The sequence below is a fragment of the Poecilia latipinna genome, unplaced genomic scaffold (assembly GCF_001443285.1).
Source record: "Poecilia latipinna isolate Pla-1442-1.1 unplaced genomic scaffold, P_latipinna-1.0 Scaffold1246, whole genome shotgun sequence".
NCBI classification, from domain to species: Eukaryota; Metazoa; Chordata; class Actinopteri; order Cyprinodontiformes; family Poeciliidae; genus Poecilia; species Poecilia latipinna.
The window spans coordinates 128,261-141,922 of record NW_015113862.1 but is presented as its reverse complement, the minus strand read 5'-3'; the positions used below and the strand labels follow the sequence as shown (position 1 = coordinate 141,922).

At 40.2% G+C, this 13,662-nt stretch overlaps 1 long non-coding RNA gene across 1 annotated transcript; it reads left to right on the top strand.

The window, feature by feature from the left end:
• The first annotated feature begins 9,211 nt into the window (after nucleotides 1-9,211).
• On the top strand, nucleotides 9,212-13,400 carry LOC106960950 (uncharacterized). Its single transcript, XR_001427677.1, has 3 exons — nucleotides 9,212-10,231; nucleotides 11,558-11,621; nucleotides 13,204-13,400. It is a non-coding gene; the product is annotated as an uncharacterized LOC106960950 (long non-coding RNA).
• Nucleotides 13,401-13,662: the final 262 nt, after the last annotated feature.

Below are 13,662 nucleotides of genomic sequence, written 5' to 3'. Positions count from 1 at the left end.
TGAGTAAAGCATCTCCATACCTGCATATCTGCATGAAATTATGTTACATTATTTGGGGCACCGCTGCGATGCTGAGTTGGAGTTGCATTAATGCTGTTGCAGTGGGGCAAAAGTAAAAACTGCAGCGCCATGCTGCAGGATTTTTAGACATGTCCAATAAAAATCTGTGGCAGGCTGGCTTACAGGCGATCAAAAGGCGTCTTAAGTGAGTCGGAAAGGTGAGGTGGGAGTTTTAATTTCCAGAGAGATACCCAAGGCCATTAAAACAATAATCAGATACCCAATAGTGTAACAGCCCATCCACTTGACCAAATAGTAAATTATTAGGATGTAGACGATGATGGATGCTAGGGGAAATGTAATAGCCTATCATAGATTATATCCAAGCAGTCCTTTGTGATTGCAATTTTTACACACTCTGAAGTTCCGGTGATTATTGTGTCTCGGTATATTTGTGCAGAACTACATTTGTGTATTTTCAGTCTTAATTGCTACTGAAAAACCTGCTTCTTTCTCAAGGCAGGAGGGCATGACCTGCCCAAGGTCCAAATAGAGCTAATAAATATCAAATGACACAGCTCACAGTATTCTCAGAGCGTCCCCCGCCCCCGACTCCACTCCCCAGTTAGACCCTCTGTCATCACTACACTACATCTATGAGCCACAGCATTTTTTAGTCTTTCCCTGAGTTAATTGTTACAGGCCTGTCATTACCGCATTTGGTACAATCTTCAGCTTTCTTTTAACACTAACGATTAATTCCTGGCCACGATCTATAGTTTACACGTCTAGCGAGAACGTCAGACTCTGTTGTGATGTTTAGCTTCACGTAATGAACAGCAGATGGGATTTCGCTAAAATCTGACGGAGCCGATTGTCGTGGAATCAGGTCTGTCAGTTTCTGCTTCTCTTAAATCTAATACATAATTGAAAGGCCTCTTGTGCCGGTTATGTATCGCCAACAGAAACACTGCCATAAGTTTCTGCTAAGTTAAACATGCTTAGTTTGTCTTGCCAATAACTATTCTGTGCACTCAAAGCTGAATTTGAATGGAGGAGATGTAGAAAGAGGAGCCGATGGGATGTGGGGAATCTGAGGGAAAGCCTGACAGTGTGTGGTACCCTGAGGGACTCCCAGCTATCTTTTATTCACACTAATTAGCTTTCTAACTAAATTAACTTCCTACCCCATAATTTGCAGAGAAAGACATTTCTAATGCGCACACACCCTGACTATAAATTCATGCATACACAACCAAAAGAATCTTAATTTATGCATATACATGTGTGAAAATGGGCCAGTACTCTAATTATGTATAACAGCAGCCCATTATTGTTTTTCCACTCCCAGTTTGCCTTGATTTACAAATACAATTATGAGCGTATATGAAGTTTTTCTTTTATGTACATTAATGTACTACAAGACCACTTAATTACCCTTTCTGTTTATATGTGAAATACTTTCTACATAAGATGAAAGGCCATAAGGTGTAGCAAGAACAGTTCATTTGTTCAATTCCAATTTATTATCTAGACACTCTAAAAAATGTCACTACATAAAAATAAAGAAACTTTCTCCCATTTACTTGGATTCCTCTCATAATTTCTACTGGCCCAATCAGTGAACAGAAGGAGACGTTGTGAACGCCAATTTTCTGCGCTGTTGTAGAGTTGCCTCTAGTTTGAGCAATGGCAGCAGAGGAAGCGTGGCACTTCTCTGGTTGTTTACATCACATGCCATTTTCGGTAAGCTTTGTATTATCGAACTGGTGCATTACATTGGTGTAGGACAGAGGCCAGGTTCTTACCAGGCTACCTCTATCCAGACACAAAGCCTTACTTTAGTTCATCTTAAGGAAAAACGAAGGTTCTTCAATGAAGCTGGGATAAACTGATCCGAGGGAGACCCTTGCAGTGAGAAACAAGGGAAAGGTCATTGCGGTGGATGGAAGAAGGGCAGTATCTGCAGTTTTGCCAGTTGAATAAATAAAAAGGAGAACGGCGGCATTGGCTGCTCGGCCAGCGGTGGGCAGTGTGTGTGGGCCAGTTCTTCATCGCTCTCTCTCATAGGACAGTGCTGCAGCATCAGTTCAGTGACGGGATCAGAGACTTCTTCAGAGGAATCAGTCTTTCTGCAGAAAAATAATTAACCACAGTCACTGGTGACATAGACGGTAGGCTGAAAATTTACTTTGGATCCAGGGTTAATTTGAAGATGCACTACCTAACTTTTCCACCAGCAAAGAAGAGGAAACTGGACAATCAGTCCAAGTTAACCATGTCATGTGATCACTTTGTAAAAGGCGATTAATGCAGTGCATTCTGGGATTGATAGTTGTCATACCAATCTCTTTCTTTGTATGTACCACAGTCCTTCTTGACTTGGGTCCAACACAAGAAGCCACTCAGACTTAATACATTGAATTACTCACCAATTTATGATGTAAAAAAATAGCATTGAATAAAGAAAACCTTTGAAGTTTGTATCCACATTTTCCCTGTTCTACGTTGTAGCAACTAAGTCAGATGTACCACAGGATAGCAGGTTTGCACTCCAGCCACAACGCAACCTCAGAATTACGCTTTGCAGTCCTTGTGCTGCCACCAGATGTATTAAATGTGTTAAATGCAGGTTAAATAAAATGTTATCACTACTTTCTGTGCACGACAGCCATGCTGAATTTTGAAAAACGAGAGAGAAACCCAGTTTTTGAGTCAGAAATCTGACTTCAGAAGACGTTCTAGTTGATTTATTTTAATTGCATAAGCATTAGGCTAACTTTCTATATGGTCTATTCTATAAATATGGGCACAATGTGTTTGGTTTTGATATGTTACTTTTGATTAATGTGGAATTAAGTGAATAGCAGCAACTCAGTAAAACTACTAACATCTTTTCTTTTCAAGCATATTTGTTAAGCCCTGTTTTCCTAATTTGCTCCATTTTAAGCTAAATAAAGATGTTTTAATGGTCCTCATTTTCACTTGGGTGTTCATTAAGCAAAACCCTGCCATAAATTAAAATGTTGGCATGTTGTTTTCCTATACAGGTGGCAAATATGATGATTTATTCCAAACCCTATTTTTTTTTACAGGCACCTTTTTTGGAAACACACCATTTGGTGAATGTGTGGACGGCTTTTGTAGGCATGTGTTTGCCTGTGCACTCCATACAGGTGAATAATTCACAGCTTTGCTGACTCTATAGAAATTTAATGTGGCTCTGTCAGAGTGAGGAGTAGCGGAAAGTTTCAGTGGGATCAATAAAACAGATTTCATTCTCAATCTGCTTTATTGATGACTTCTGCTGACCAGGAAAAAGATGTCTCAGACCCGTACTCCAAACCTCTTTCTTTCTTTTTTTTAAGTGTCAGCCAGTTTTCAGATTTTAGATTCGTTCTTTTTCCAAGTGAAAACTGTCAAAAAAAATGTAATGGAAAAATGAAGCTTGAAAAGTGCAAGCTTTATGTAGACATCTTGGGAGAACTTTTTTACTTTATCACGATGCTGCTATATTTCTGAGCTGTATAAACTGGTGACACCCCTTTATAGATTTAATGAGCAACAAGGGCAAACTTAGAGTTCAGCGCCTTGACCAACGCAGGCCACGCAGTGAACATGTTCACCAAGCACTAACAGCACAAAACCATTAGAAACTCCTCGACTTCTGTAGTGAATTTACAGAAGTCAAATTCACACAACTTTTCGGTGCCATTCACAAGACTTCAGAGTAATTCAGACTTCTTTCACCCAAAGTTGTGCATCAGTTATACTTTTATATTTTGACAATACTTTTGAAAATCTAAAGCTAAAATAATTAGAGAAATACTGCAAACTAAAGATGTTTGACTTGGTTATGCAACACAAGGTTTCCTGTTTCTGGTGCTGTTTTCGTGTGGAAATCCTCCGGGTTCGAACCAGCCTTTTTCACTCCCTTTGGACTGCAATTAAGCTGGTTGGAGTGATGTGATGCCAGAGGCCTTAGTACGAGCTACTTCACACAGGTCCACAGAGAAATAACAGAACTTACCTCTCTTCTCTCAAACTCTGTCTTACTCAACCTGCCATCAGACCCTCTGTTTGATTTCTTCTTTTCATTCCGTCTCATACTTTCCTCACTTTCCGTCGCTGGGCTTTCACTTTGCTTTCAGTTGTTTTTCCTTCGTCCCTGTCTCACTCTCGCTGCTTCTTCTATTTTGTTGACGTTGTTTTCCTAGCTGACTAATTTAAATAAACTGCCAGGGTTTAAATGAATTATTGATCATGGTGCAGGCTTTTAGAGGAAGACTAAGGTCCTATTAATCGTGTTGTGCATTGGATTACAGTTATCTTTTAATTAGTCAACGAAAAGGCTGGACTGAATCCTTACTGCACAGCATCCTGCCATAGCTAATTTAGTGAAATGCAAAGTAAACTGAAAATTAAATGAATGTGTTCTTGAACGGGTTTGTACGTTTGCAAGACACAGTGTGTCAAAAATAAATAAGCCAAGCTTTTCTTTGGGCTACTATTTAATAGTGTTTTTCACATGATAACGATGAACTCACACCTTCGTCTGAATAAGACCTCGGATGGACATGTTTATTTTACAGTCTGAACTATAAGAAGAAAAATAATTATGGAAAAAAAAGACAATTACAACATTATGCTCTTTCATATTCTCCCTGCGTAAATTCCTGGCGTACAAAATGCTTCCGTTGTCAAATACGGCATCGTGTTCATGCGTTTGATCTTCCTCTTACTGGATGTCCTGGTTTGTTTCAGGACATAATGAATATGGCAGCCTTAGCGTCTTCACTACAGATAGCACACAGAGCGTTTTAGGCTTCAGAGGATTTCAGGATCACTGCCTAATAAAGATCTTTTACATTTTAATCTACACAGGTTTTCCAATTTTCCAAAAGGATGTTCAGTCACACGGTTCAGTTTCCTTAATTTATTCAATGACAACAGATTAATTTCCCTTTGCCATTGATTTTTAGCTCTTGCAGTATATGGACTCTATTGATCCACACCTCTATGTCCTTTCTTCATCTTCCTCCTTATCTGATGCAAACCTCCTCATGATGGCAGAAGTGGTCATATAAACGAGGACAGACCAAGAACAGGAAGAGGTATGCATGGCAGAACAAGAACACGGATGTGCAAAGAAAAACAAAAAATCCAAGACTATCATGTCATTTTGTTTTTACAGCTAAAGAAATACTAAATAAAGTCATTTTTATTTAACCCTCTGGTGGCCGTAGCACGACGGACAGAAGGAGCGTCAGAATGTCATGGTGGGACAGCGGGGAAGCTGCAGGGTTGTCCCGTTAGACCGTCAGTTTCTGAAACCAAAAAAAAAACAAAAACGCACACAGAAAAATTAAAAAGTCAGCAAAAAACCTGTTGGGTCTAAATCCTCGAGGGTTAAAGAAGAATTAGGTCACATTGCGAACATGTAGAAAAGTGAATAAATCCACAGAGCAGTGGCAGCTACTCACGTCAACTAGTTTAAGATAATTTTTCACAACTACACTCATATTTATTACAAAAATTAAAAACACACAGTCATCCGCAAAACTATGAGCTTCACTGTGGGTCAAAGCAAAAGCAGAAAAAACACACCTGCATATCTACCAAACACCAACATGAAAGATGTTTGGGAAATGCAACACTTATACTTAAACGTGTCAGGAGTGGATGTTACACAGACATATAGATATTTTTAATGGGGTTCAAATAACAGCAGAAAATCCTGTCAGACATAAACCACTATGTTTGTGATCCACATTTTCATTTTTTTTTTCCACAACTGTTGCAGGTACTTTGATAAATTTCCATTTGGTAGTTTCCTACAGCTCCATTTTCAGACTGCATTGAAAGTGAAGTTCTAGTTTGAACTAAAATAAGACACAGATGCCTCTGTTTATTACGACAGAAGCTACAAAAGAGAAATGTATTCAACCGGGTAACATTCTCATCAAGCCAGCCATACTTTAGCTGATACTGAGATTAGTTTCTGTGCATGTAGGCGGCATGTGTGTGTGCGCGTGTGTGTGTGTGCGTGTGTGTGAGACAGACTCAGACCCCATACAGTCAAGTGGAGGCTCTCACCTAATGGGAAATTTATCTCTCTTCAACACACGCCGACGTAACTGACCTTCACCACCTGCTAATTGGCATAGGCAGGTTTTAGCTTTTACAAGACTGCTGTCAAGTGCGTGCATGCCCAAATGCGCATGTGTGTCTTAGGTTTCAAGAGGAGAAGTTGAGGAAATGTCTGCCCTTGCCTCCTTTTCCAATTACCTCATTTAACCCTTTTGGGACCTTTTTCCCCCGCCTCCTCCGCCCAGGAGCACCACTTACTGTGAAGTATCATATTCCTCTTGTTAGCCTGTCACTCCTAAAGGTTATAAAACCTCCAATTTCCTGTCTGTTTTCATTCTTTCAACTGTTTTCTTGTGCGTTTTGAGGGCACTTGTATGACAGAGTTGGGTTTAAGCTGTGAGAAGGAATCAATGTCGAAATAGAAAGTAAAAGGATCGTCACACAAGTACGGCAACATATTCCAATCAGTTGAGATCCTGTGGTTTTTTTTTTTTGTTTTTTTTTGGTTTGTTTTTTTGGAAATTGTCTCCAAATCTCTAAAACTTTTTCAGGATTCCTACACATTTAGTTCAGTACAGTAGTCTACTGTGAATCTACCACAGCTTTTCCAAGAGGGATGAGACTTTAGATATGGAATGGACAGAGTAATCACCGCATAGAAAGAGTTGGGTGAATGATGGATGGACGGACGGTAGATGAATCAGCAATTAGATTAATGGTTATGTTTTTAGAAATGAGCGCGGAGAATAAATCTGTAAATTTAAACACATTTTCATACTTTTTCAAACCTGGAAAAATCCTTAATGAAATTCCAAACTTTACCGAAAAGTGTACGAATCCTTTGGAAAGTCGCCAGTATCAAAGCTCCTTTCTAAGAGCAACAGCAAATGTTGATATCTGCTGCTGTTATAGAATAAAGGGTGAGTGAAGTAAACACCCTCTTCTTCCCTGTGGCTTGAGGAACAAGCTTTAAAAATCAGTTTTTACTCAACTTCCTTCATAAAGATTACCAAAATAAAAAATAAAAAAAAAGATCTCCCAACCTTCAGGATGTTGTCTTTGCATCGTTGCGTATTAAAGCAAGCTGTCAGTAAAATCCTTGAATAGCCTAATTTATCTCATGCCACTAATATCTGTCAAGTGCGGTTCTTTGCATTAGAATAAACCCGTCACATTTAACATTTCCAGCGGTGAGAACATTAATCATTGTGGCGGAATGGCCTCAGATCCGATTGCTTTCACTGCTTCCCCTTCAGAAAGAAAAGAAGCAACGATCAAAGTTGGCGCAACCAAGCTTGCCACATCGCGTCTCCCCGTAATAGGAGAAAGACAACATTACACATCGCTCCCTTCATTCTCTGAATTATTCAGTCGCACCTCAGGCTATTGTCTATCGATGCTTCTGGATTTATCCAATCTACGACTGACAATCCTGACACCGGCTGCGTCTAACACACCCGCCCATACCAGCACTCCTAATCATCACTATTTTATCGTGTGGATGTGTCGGTTTTAATATTCATAGTGAGGAAAGCGCTACAAAGTTGGCCGTGCGGTGATTTCATTTGATATTCTTCCCCAGATGTTGTAAAACACCACTGAGCGATTAGCATACTCCGGTCGGAAGTAATGCAATAATAATTTCATGAGGCCACACCCGCTAATGCAGGAGCATTTTGGGTATTATGGGGCATTAGGCGAAATACTGTGGCTACTGGCTAAATATATGTTCCATTTACATTTGGAAAACAGCAGCTGATTGAAAGTCTTAAAGCTTTAGTTATTTAAATTATACACACAATTCTGATTAAGTCCCCCCCCCAAAAAACTCCACTTCTCCGGCTTTAGGCGCTATTTTATCTTCAGTGCAACACTTAATGGCATGAAAGTAGTTTGACTAAGTCGTTAATCGTGTTTCCAGACCACTTGGTTTCCAACCTCAAATTTGTTGCTTAATGTTCACCAAAAGCCCAATGCTTGCTATTTAGTACAAACAGAATAGTAGTTTAATTTTTGTCCTCGCCAACAGCTTACTGAACTCAGCCCCCTGAGCCGCTCGCACACTGGAAAAGGACAGTGAGACTGAACCTAAACATTTAAACGTGGGAGCTCGTCCTTCTGCCGTCATGTTTTCTACCTAGCTGGACTTTGCTTCAGCGAGTAAGAGCAGCTGTCTCTCAGCAGGTGCGAAGCCCACACACACACACACACACACTATGGACAGGAAATAACAGCTTCACCTGGGCCAGCACTCACCTGTGCTGCATCCTGACTCTGTGTCCGCTTCCCTGTGGGAGGGAGAAAGTCGCCAAACCTCAAACCACACGACCTTTTTCTTTTTTTCCTGCCTCCTCTCCCTGATGTTTTGCTCTTTGCCTTAGTTTTTGAGTAACTAAATATTTTGATTTATTTTCTGCAGGGTCAGCAGACGGTGTGAAACGCAGCACAGTGGTTTAGGCTCACATCGATGCAGCTCTGAGTCTGTGCCTCTCTGTTTGAGCTCAAGGAAGTGCCAGCTGGATGCTGCCTGGCTTTTGAATAAACAATCGGTCGCTTGTCCTGTTGACCTCACGTTCTGAAGCACAGACAGAAAACAACGCTGGCAAGAAGAAGTATTGTATTGTTGCAGAGAAACTAAATGTAGATGCGTCTTGTTCAGAGTTTTATGAATAAGTGTTACTGAATTTGTTTCCCACATCTAGAGGTCTCGATGCATCAAGTTCCTGAGTTTCTTTCTTTTTTTTTGTGAACAAGCACATAAACAGTTGTCTCTAATAAAGTGGCCACTGAGTATATATCTTATGCTTTCAAAACCAGGACAGAGGCTTTCAGTCTAAAAACCGATTTTAACAAATCCCCCAATGTTCCAGATGAATGTGAATGAACTAAATGTCCAGCTGACATTGTCTTAGCCAGGCTTCATTAACTATCTAATGTAATTCTGTTCTCAAATTGAATTACATACAGTTGATGGCTATTTTAAGCATGTGGGGGAAAAAAGCATGTAAAATCAAAACATACCAAAACTGCAATGATTCCAAAGCTTGTCTAGTTCATGTCACTCACTTGCTGTCGTTGAATATTTTGGTGCACAATTCTGATGCACCTACATCTCTACAACTGCAAAAGGTTTATTTGCATACTCGCCGAGGAATTGGAAAGCTGTCACGTCTATTTGTGCTGGTAATTAGTGGCACCTAAAGCAACAATGGCCTAGGTCTGCAGGATGTCGACAAAGAGGAGAGTGTAAACATTAAAAACAGACATTTGTCTTCCTTAAATGATAAAAAAATTGTAATTTCTTTTCTAGGTGCAACCAATAATCTTACTGTCACCTAAGGAGATACAAGATGTATATATTTATAGAGATTAAACTACAGTGGTGCAGCCAATAAAAAAAAATGTTTTATTTATAATGTACAATCTCCACTGTTTGTTTAACAGACTGAGCTACAGTCCGACCCTTAAGGCTGCAGAAGATGAGCTCTAACAGTCTGTCAGCGACCTTTCTTAGCTTTCTTCCTGATCAAAGTCTTCACTCAGCATCACCCGCAGGTCCCAACCCTCAGTCCTTTACACTCGATGCGCTGGAGAACAAAGGCTGGAGAAGGACGTGCAGAGGAGACGGGAGAAAGTGAGACCGAAAAAAAAAGAAGAGAACAGGGATAGATGGGCCTGGGAGGTCATGTTTGATGAGAACTCTGGATCTCCTGCAGATACACAATGAGAAAAGGTCAGCTCAGCTCATCCGATACAGAAACGTGAAGGAGGCGAGTAGAGGACAAAAGACCGGGTGGAAGCGATCTGAAGACTCGTGAAGAGAAGGAGGAGGAGGAGGAAGAAGCGGAGGAGGAGGAGGGAGGTTGAGACTGAAGGGGAACCTCATCGGACAGGCGAAGCAGCTTCAATTAAGATTGGTCAACAGATAAAACGCCTCACGTGTTTGTGTGGGACAGTGTGACGACCTCAATCATTGTGATGTTTGAAGTGAGCAGTGAAAGTGTCCTCTGTGTTATTGTGAGTCCATACATATGCATCCGCTTTTGTGTATCCATGCAGCTGTTTTTGTGTCTGTATTTTAGAGGCCAGAGGAATGTCAGCATGCAGTTAATGTGCATAACCTGAGAGCATCCGTACCGAAGTGCATGAAGAGTTTGAGCTTTTTAACATGTTAGCCATTTTTTGCTTCCATTCACTGTTTAGGTGAGTTAATACCAAAGAATAAATAAATAAATAAAAGAGTGTCAATATGTTGCAGCAAAGAAATACAATTTTTTCATCCTCCTGGAAGGTTTAGATTTTTGTCATAAGAAATATCGTATCAGCCAAAATAAAAGACCATTTACAAGCAGCAGCTTATTTGAAAACACAAATCAAATTTCCCGTGTTTGTTGATGCTTTAACACAAAATTGTTTGTTAAAATTACTTATGCCCTTCTTAAGAATAAATGGAAAAGGTTTGGAGTTGCAGCAATCAAACGCTTCATACCGTGACTTGTACTCGTTCACACAATCTCCACAACTTCGGGTACAACCACAGGCTTGAAGCTCAAAACTATTCTGTACTGGCAAAGTGTCACTGGCAGAAAATGCAAGTGACTATATTAAAGAAGATGGACAGAAATTATACATTAGATTTTTTTATTTTATTATTTGAGCATACATGTGCTGCAAATGAATTTTGACTTTTACCTGCATTCAGATCAGCTTGGGCCCAAAATTATTCACATGTCCAGCAGATGTACATTTAAAGTAATATTATTTTGGTCATTAGAAAAACCTTGAATCTTAGCCAAGGACAGGGTAGTAGAACATCATCACCCTCACTGAGGCTCGGCTTTTGTGACTCTCCGATGTCCGTCTATTGTTGTCTCTGTCCTTGTCTGTCTTTGTCTGATGTTCTTTTGTCTTGTACGGTGCTAAGTATAACCACAGTTTCTAGATCAGAAAGGTAAACAATCAGAGTCGGGTACATTATGAAAACAGCCAACACACGAAGGCGGGGCTTTGTGTGTTTCTGATATTACTGTAAAAACAATCGGGATGAAATGATTTTGCCTCTCTTATAATCCCAGTGAGAAGACTTACATTTGTAATATGTGAATGCTGATTTCCAAATGGTGATTTAGGGCTTTACCTAATCTATTTATATAAGCCTTAATAATAGTTAGCATTTTACATAATTAAAGGAGAATCTTTAAGCGGTTTGTGTCCATCTGTTGGGATGTAATTTCAAACTACACGTCCTCCGGTACCTATTGTGCCTGAAATATGCCGAGCACGACATGCCCTACAGCGAATTCTCGAGATCAGCCAGCTTGGAAAGTTGGCAGGAGTATCAGGCAATGAACAAAATCCTCCCTGTGACATCCACCTGCTAAGCTATTCTGTTCGATTTTGACCCCGCAGTTTCTGAGCTACTCTTTAATTGAAGGTACTCTGTGTTGATCTTTCTTTGTCTTGACAGTTCCAGATGTTGCTTCACCATCTAAGAAGACTCCAGGGAGCAGTTTGGAGTCCCAGACAGACAGGTATGTGATGACCTTAAGCCTCATGAAGAGGAAAGTATGTGAGAGCCAATAAAACTAAGGCTGCTGTCAAAGCATGTAGCGTAAGCATGACAGGACTGGGATTCATTTACGAGAAAGAGTGACAACTTTTCTATTTATTTTATCGGATGCATCTCTATGAAATGAAAAACACAACAAAACCAAAATAATTCACTTATTGGCCTTCAAACACATGAATTTGAGTGACATTTCATCCTTTTTTCATAGAGTCTAAAATGATGTTGGCCTATCATTTCAAGCTGCAGCACCATCTCTGTTAGGGTTTTTTCCACAAGGTTTATAAGTACGTTTATGGAAAGCACAGACAATTCTTCCAAATAAGCACTTGTGAGGTCAGACACTGATGTTGGACGAAAAACCTGCCTCCTCTTTGATTCATCTGAAAAGTGCACCATCATTTTGAGTTTGGGTGTCTCTACAGGCCAGATAAATACTTCCACACAAAACACTCTTATACATACACATTTTACATTATGGACCTTGCTTTATGTTCTGGTTCACTGTCATTTATGGAAAGAAACGGGGATTCAGGAATCGAGGGATTTAGGAAGATAGATTTTTATACATAAAAATTAGAACAATGAATTGATCTTTGCCCTGGCAAAGCAGAATTGAATTTTAAGGTTTGTAATATTTTTTAAGACTCTATGGTGGAGTGTATTAACAGCATTTTGGCACTGGGATGGAGGTATTCATACACTGTAAATTAACTCCATAATCTAGTAATTACAAAAGTAGTTTCTCAGCTGACTTTGCATTAAATTAAAATCCTTTTTATTAAGGAGCTAAGGCACCATGCCCAACACCTGACAGCCCCACTCCATTAGAGCTGACATAATGCACTCAGGTAAGAACCGTTCTCCTGATACCTGCCAAACTCAGACGCCTCCATTGCACTGCTAAACAGGGTGGGACGATTTGAAACTCTAGAGAACATGTGTCCACTCTTCTAGAGTCCAGTGGTGATGTGTTTTGCACTACAACCCTTTGCATTGAGGCTTGGATGAAGCTGCTCAGCATTGGAAACCCATTTGATAAAGCTGTCTGCACTATTGACGAGCTAATCTGAATTCTTGAACACATGAATGCTTGAAGGTCTGAAATTAGACTCTCTGGAAAGTTAGTGACCTCTGTGCACCTCAGCACCCTTTGACTTCGCTAACGAGGAAATTTCCAACTGGACGCCATGCACAGGTGGCGTCCTGTCACGGTACGCGCTGGAACTGCCGAAGCCCCTGAGAGCGACCCTTTCTTCCACAACTGTTCGTGGAAGCGGTCTGCATATCGGTGCTGGATTTTGTAAACCTGTAGCCGTGAAAGTGAATTAAATGATTTGGATGGGTAAGCAAATATCTTCGGTATTATCCTTCCTTCTTTTACTGCTGTCATCTCGGAACAAGTCGTATTAAGTTAATAATTGAGTGTTGCGTCTCCCCTCTTTGCGACAGCTCTTAGATCATTTCAAGTTTCTCCCTCTATAACTTTAATTTCTCCTTTCTTCTGCTTCATTCCACACTATCCTCTGTCCTCTATGTCTCAGCAGCTCTCAGAGGTTATATTCTCCATTCTTCAAGGCTCACTGCTCACAGCGAGGGATCTGTTCTCACCGCCCACCAGTCTGGGACCTTAAAGACCTGTAACGATGGACTGCTAGCATGGCTTTATCCTCTTAGACCGAGTGAAAGCGGATAGAATACGAGACACAAATCTGCCTTAAGAATTTCATTGGAGATTTTCTGTGTTTTTACTTGTGTGGATAAATAAAAGACATAATTCCTTTCTGACCTGTGGTGGGCCACAACTAAACAGCTTGTGTGTTTTAATGTTTCCATTAAAGCCTCTGCTGTGTGGTTTTTACTATGAAATAATTATCAGTGTTAAATATAAATAAATTAGATTTAAAACAAGCTAAACATTCTGTGGTGGAAACAGCACGGCAAGCAAATACAACACTTTTAGCTGCTTTAAATTCAGACGATGGGCGAAAAAGCCGCAGAGAAGG